The 6,765-nt window shown below is 39.9% G+C and overlaps 1 long non-coding RNA gene across 1 annotated transcript in view; it reads left to right on the top strand.

The window, feature by feature from the left end:
• Positions 1-6,455, top strand: part of LOC110267889 — a 19,817-nt gene extending 13,362 nt beyond the window's left edge. The window contains exon 3 of the long non-coding RNA XR_002355849.1: positions 6,445-6,455. This is a non-coding gene — a long non-coding RNA (uncharacterized LOC110267889). The remainder of the gene's footprint in view (positions 1-6,444) is intronic.

Genomic DNA, 6,765 nt, shown 5'->3' with positions numbered 1-6,765 from the left:
ATAACTTAAAATGCCTTTTCCTACGCAAGTATAGATAATAAAAATTATTATACTAAAATAAAATAAGATACAATTTATATTTATCTTGTATGCATTAACACTACTATATATAATTATTCATGAAACCTACAAAAAGGAAGGCACAAAGATAAAAAAGACATACAACAACTTTCATTCATGATATTTCATCACTTAATCCAAAAATTACATATTTCTCCGTTTCAATAAATTGTGAAAGATCTATTTTCTTTTTTCAATAAAAGAAGTACATAAATTAACTTCAGTGAATTGGTTAGCTGATTTGTCTGCTTAAGCTTGAGTAAATGTCGGATGTAACTAGTTATAAATTCTCTAATAAAATTTAGTCTACAATAAATTAATATTTGCCGAGATAGAGAATACTGCCTAAAACCAAAAAAATAATAAAAGAGGCATAAGAACTAGTTTTGCTTAGTATTAAACTACTCTTTTACCTTAGTTTATGACAACAATAAAGAAGTCTCACGATCCACAAATTCAACTCAACAGAATACACAAATTCAATTATAATTTGAGTCTTTATTATTATCTTATCTTTATTTATCCTTATCTTATCTTTATTTGCTTTTATATTTCATACGCCAATACTCTATATATATTTAGTTTTATCTTTATAGTTTATAATATCAATCAACAATCAATAAAATTTTTTCATCTTTTCTTTCCTTATTCTTTCATAATTTTATTATCTTTGCGTATTATTTATGTACTCTTTCCGTTTTATTACTTAGCATCAAGGTGCTGTAAAAAGATGAAAATAAAATAACAACATAGGTGCAATATTTACAATCACATTCTTGCCATATATATGATTATGTTACCAATCATATAATTAATACTAATAAATTAAATTAAATAGTATTATCTTATTTATCAATTATATTACCAATCAATAAATTAATACTAATAAATTAAATTATATGATATTTTGGTATTTAATTAAATTAATGCAGTTATTAGTTATAATTGATTTGTTTTAATTTAATGAATTAAAAAGAATAAATCAAAAAATATTTTAGAAATTTGCTGCGTCAACTTTATCATTAAGTGCATAAATTCGATCTTAGTATAATATAAATATATAATAGATAGATAGATAAATCGGGGTGGCAACATGCACCCTACCTGCGAGTACGGCAAATCCGACCTAACTATATATGTATATTGTTCCGAGGGTTGCTTGAAACTGTAGGTCAATCTCGGACGAGATCTTTTGTGCTGGTCGGAGATGATGTATCCGGCTGGTGAGTGATGGCCGGAGCTGTTGTGTCTGACGTGTTGATCTAGCTGCACTGCTGATCCTTTGTCACCGGAGGGTGGGGGGTACCTGCAAGGGACTCCGATGCTTAAGTTAGCAAGGGTATTAGCAGGTTTTTATGTAGAATCAGAGTATGAGTTATACCTGAGTGCTCCAGCGTATTTATAATAGTGTGGAGTGACCTTCTTTAGATAAGATAAGTTAGTTATTTTATCTTTATCTTATCTTATCTTTGAGTGAGGTCAGCTTATCTTCAAGGGAACCGCCCTTCTCTCTGTAGGCTTGGGATGCCTTTGGATTTAGGTCGTATTCCTTAAGTTGGGCCCCTTTTTGGGCTTTCCTGTCGATTTGACCGAGCTCTTTGAGAAGAGGTCGGATAGCCTGACCTGAAGAGGTCGGTCACTTTGTTACCGAATATCCCGGATCGGATAGCTCGACCCAGGGTGTGAACAGTGCCCCTGCTTGAGCTCGGTCTTCTTTTTTGAGGTCGAGTCCTTGACTTCGATCCTTCTCTAGTGAAGCCGAACTCGAGCATTTGTTGATTTCTTTCCTCGTAGAAATTTTTTGAATGTGGAATGTTTTCCTCTGAAAGCGCGCGCTTTTATATCAGCGCTCTGTTATTGGGAACGCGCGAGGGTTTAATACCTTCATTAATTGGTTTTAATTGCCCCGTTTTCCTTGGCTTTTTATTTTGAATTTTGCAATCAGAAACGGTTTCTCTTCTTCGTTCTTCTTTGTAACTTCTCCCTTCACTCTCTCGCTTTCTGTTTTCGCCTGCACTTTTTCTTTCTTGCGTTGCGGCGTCATTCGGCGATTTTCTGGGTGATTCCGTCTTTCCATTTTCAATCTCCTTCGAAGCTTCTTCCTTCGTTCAGGTTGATTTTTCTTTCTTTGTGCTTCTTTTGTTGTTTTTTTTCTTCGGTTCTTGTTAAAGTTTTGGTTTTGAATGCATGTTTGGAAAGCTTGGATCTTTTTGCATTGTCGTGCTCGCTTGTCACTGTGCTGCATGTTTTTCTGGTTTTTATGAACCTGTTTTACTTTGCCCAGAAGGTTGCTCCTTTTGATGACTTTTCGCTCTGTTGATGATTTTATTGATGATCCTTTGTAGAAAGTAACGATTTTTCCTAGTGGCTTGTTTGTTTGGGGTGTTTATTTTCTGAAAAAGGTGGCGTCTTTGATGACTTCTTGTTGATACTTTCGTTGCTTGGTAGTTCCGTCTGCGACTGTGAATTTGGGAGGTAGTTATTTTGATGACTTTATTTGATTTGTAGCTCGTGGCTTTCTTCTCAGAGTGTTATCTTCCTGTTAAGATGTGTAGAGATGTAGACTTGTAGGTTTCCCTGAGTCTTTGTTCCATAAGTTGCCTCCAAAGGATGCCCCTGGATCTCTAGTGTGGGTCCTGGGGTTTCCTTTTGTTGCTTGTATTGCTCTGGTGTCATGCTTGTCCGAGCTATTCTGATATGGTTTTTGATTTTATCCGAGATATTTGGGTTAGTAATCCCTTTTCTTCTTTTCTTGCTGTAGGACTAGTTGACCTCATGTCTTCTCGCAAGAACATTGTTGAAACATCTTCTCAAGTCCCTGAGGGCATGGCTGATTGGGTGGATTCAATGGTTCTTTTATGTGTTTCTTTGGTTGATTCTGAATTTTGTCAGCAGCTTAGGCAATATCATAGGGTTTGTAATAGTGATAGTGAGGAAAAGAATTATGAGCTTGTACCCCCTACTTCTGAAGAGAGAGTTTGTTTCTCTACTCGAGTTGCTGAGACCGTCCTTTTTTCTATGCATACGATTTCTTCTTTGGCCAGATGAGCATCACCATTCCTTTTACTCCTTTTGAGACCAATCTGTTGTGGTCTTGCAATGAAGCTCCATCCCAACTTCACCCCAATTCTTGGGGCTTTATAAAGATCTTTCAATTGTTGTGTCGTGAACTTGACGTCCCTACCTCACAATCCCTTTTCTTTTATTTGTTTGTCTTGACAAAACCTGGGGTAGTGAAGAAAAAGGATGCCTGGGTTTCTTTTCGTGCTTCGCAAAGGAAGAAAGTTTTTCTATGTATGACGAGTCGTTTCGTGATTTTAAGAACTATTTCTTCAAGGTCCGAGCTGTTGAAGGAGCTCGGCCCTTTTTTCTGGATGAGAATGATGAGCCCACTTTTCCTTTAGAGTGGCAAAAGAACGTTGTTGTGTCGATGTATTCATGGGAGATATTGGACGAGGTCGAGCAGGCCTTTGTGACTGTGTTGGAGGAGAATTGGGGGGAGCCTCCCTATCTTGATACCAAGAAATTCTTAGGGGACCCCTCACTTCTCCGAGCTGAGCTGGGTAGTGATCGATTACCTTTCTTTGTCTGTTGATTTTATTTTCTGCAAGCTCTTTTCTGATTTATAACTTGATTTCTCACTGTTATGTGTTGCTTGCAGATATGATTAAAAATAATGAATCTATGAAGGCCTTCAAGAGGGCCAGGAAGGCTACTGTCGCCCAAAACATCTCGGCCAAAGCGGCCAGAGAGGGATCGTCCCAGGTTCAATCGAAGCCATCCGTGCCGAATTCACCTGGGCCGAGGAGGGTGATCCCTACTCCCCGGGTTCGTCTGACTGACCCTCCGCAAACTTCAGCTGCTGGTGCTGGCGCTCCTCCTCCGAAAAAACAAAAAACATCTGAGCCTTTTAACCTTGATGCCTCTAATTTTGATGCCGTTGAGTTTGTCGACCAACAGATTGCCCCCTATGGAGGTCTTCCAATGGATGATGTGTCCATTCTTCATCACCTGGAGTTCATAACTAGAAGTAGTGTGAAGATGGCTCATATGGGTGCGGCTCTTTTTCGAACTGCTCAGGGTATCCCGGTTCATGCTACAAAATCTTTCATGCTGGAGGCTAAGGCGGAGTTTGATAGAATAAAAGGTTTGAAGGAGGCGATGGAGGTGAAGTTGGCGAAGGTGGAGAGAGAATTAGAGGGTGAAAAGGCTAGTTTTATGGCCTTGACAGCTTCCGTGAAGTTGGCTGAGGATACGGCATTGAGGCACAAGGACAGCTATGTCACATCCTACCGTGAAGTAATGCGTCTCAGAGAAGAGTTGGAGTCTGCCCGGGATGACTATGTTGAGCTCCAGGGTCACCTTGTGGGCAGCGTAAATGCTGCTTATGAGAACCTGAAGGAGCAAGTTCGAGTTCTTGCTCCCGAGGTCGACCTTACTCTTTTCAGCCTGGACAATGTCGTGAAGGAGGGCAAGATTGTTCCTGACGACCTTGATGACGATGATGTTGAACCTTTGCCTGTGCCAGTTGCCAAAGCCACTGTTGTGCCGACTTCTTCAGCTCCTCCTGGCGAGATTAGTCATCCCAAGCCCGAGCCTGATTGTCAGATATTGAATCGAGATGACGGGATGGTGGATGTTGTGCCCCCTCCAGACTCGTCCTCCTTCGCCCCATGTTGATGCTGCTTCTGGGAAACCTCTGGATCCTCTTTAGTTATTTGTGTATGGCCCTGTCTGTGGGCTTTTGAACTGTTTATTTTTTGTAAATGGTATTTTGCTGACTATTGACACTCTCTTGGTTGCTTGTTTAGCAACTTTATTTGAAAAACAAAGCAGTTTCCAAGCTTTTGGGGCTGATTTTGGTGGCCTCTGAAGCTTGCCATTATTATAGCTAGCAGTTTTTATATCACGTCTGTCTGCACTTGTCTTGGCACCTTTCTAGTTTTTTGGGAGTGTTGGAACTTTTTGTTGTATAACGCTGAAGTCGCCGATTTCATTATGTCGGTTTTGTCCGAGCTGTTGTTGATAACCCTCTTTTTTGGACCCCTTTTTAGGTCTCTTTCAGGGATTATTTTTGTAGCTTTATGTTTTGGATCGACTTCTTCGCGTTGGGTTCTTCTAAGTTATTTTTGTAATCCTCTTTCTTGGACTTTTTTCAGGTCTCTTTCAGGGATTACTTTTATAACTTTTATGTTTTGGGCCGACTTCGTCATGTCGGGCCTTCTAAGTTATTTTTGTAATCCTCTTTCTTGCACCTTGTTCAGGTCTCTTTCAGGGATTACTTTTATAACTTTTATGTTTTGGGCCGACTTTGTCATGTCGGGCCCTTCTAAGTTATTTTTGTAATCTTCTTTCTTGGACCTTGTTTAGGTCTCTTTCAGGGATTACTTTTATAACTTTTATGTTTTGGGCCGACTTCGTCATGTCGAGCCCTTCTAAGTTAAAGTAATCCTCTTTTATAGGGTTGGCCAGACCTCTTTCCAGGGTTTACTTATAACTTGGTTTGACTTGGTCCGACTTCTTAACGTCGGCCAGTCTTTAAGTTATTATTTAGCAATCCATTAAGACCTCGTTAGGTCTTTTCTCCGGATTACTTTTGATAACTTCTTGCATTATTCTGTTTTCATCTTTGCTGATTTGTAGAAGGTGAGTTCAATCCTTGTTTAATAGACCTTGAGATGAATTTGGTTTTCATCTCTGCTGGTCTTTATCGTGATCGTGCAGTGAATTCGATTTTCACTTTCTGCCGATCTGTTGCTTTATAATCGGACGATGAATGTTTCAGATTAATGCGGCTTGAGCATTTGTAGAATATCTAAACATATTTTATTTAAAAGAAAATGCAAATATGTACATGTGGAATTTTTATCCTTTCGAGTCGGATAATTTGTGGATCTCAACTTGGTGCCTCATTAAAAAACCTTTTCAGGAAAAAAGAGTACACCCTATGCTGAGATCCCTTAACATTCCTAGCTATAGTATCTTCTTAGGTTGCAGGCGTGCCATGACCTGGGAAGCTCTCGCCCCTCGAGTTTGGACAGTCTGTAGTAGCCCTTCCCAAGTACTTCTATGACTCAGTAGGGTCCTTTCCAGTTTGCTGCCAGCTTTCCTTCTCTGGGTCAAGTTGTTCCGATATCATTTCAGATTAGGATGAGATTATTCTCAGCGAAACCTCTTGGCACTACCTTTTGATTATATCTGGAAGCCATTCAATGTTTTAGTGCTTCTTCCCTGATCCGAGCTCTTTCTTGGATTTCAGGAAGTAGGTCGAGCTCTTCCCTTTGAAGTTGGGAGTTGGCTTCTTCATTATAATGAACCATTCTAGGCGACCCTTCCTCGATCTCTACTGGGATCATTGCCTCCGTTCCGTATGCTAATCGGAAGGGTGATTCCTTTGTGGTGGAATGTGGCGTTGTTCGATATGTCCATAGGACTTGTGGGAGTTCTTCGGCCCAAGCTCCCTTTGCGTCTTGTAATCTCCATTTTAGCCCAACCAATATGACTTTGTTGGCAGCTTCGGCTTGTCCATTGGCTTGGGGATGTTCGACGGAAGTGGACTGGTGCTTTATGTTTAAGTCGGCTACTAATTTTCTGAAGCCTGCATCTGTGAATTGGGTGCCATTGTCCGTGGTGATGGAGTATGGGACCCCGAACCTTGTGACGATGTTCCTATATAGGAATTTTCGACTTCTTTGAGCAGTAGCG

This window comes from Arachis ipaensis, chromosome B10, assembly GCF_000816755.2.
Source record: "Arachis ipaensis cultivar K30076 chromosome B10, Araip1.1, whole genome shotgun sequence".
Lineage (NCBI taxonomy): Eukaryota > Viridiplantae > Streptophyta > Magnoliopsida > Fabales > Fabaceae > Arachis > Arachis ipaensis.
The sequence above is the reverse complement of the archived record's forward strand: the minus strand, read 5'-3'. Positions and strand labels throughout refer to the sequence as shown.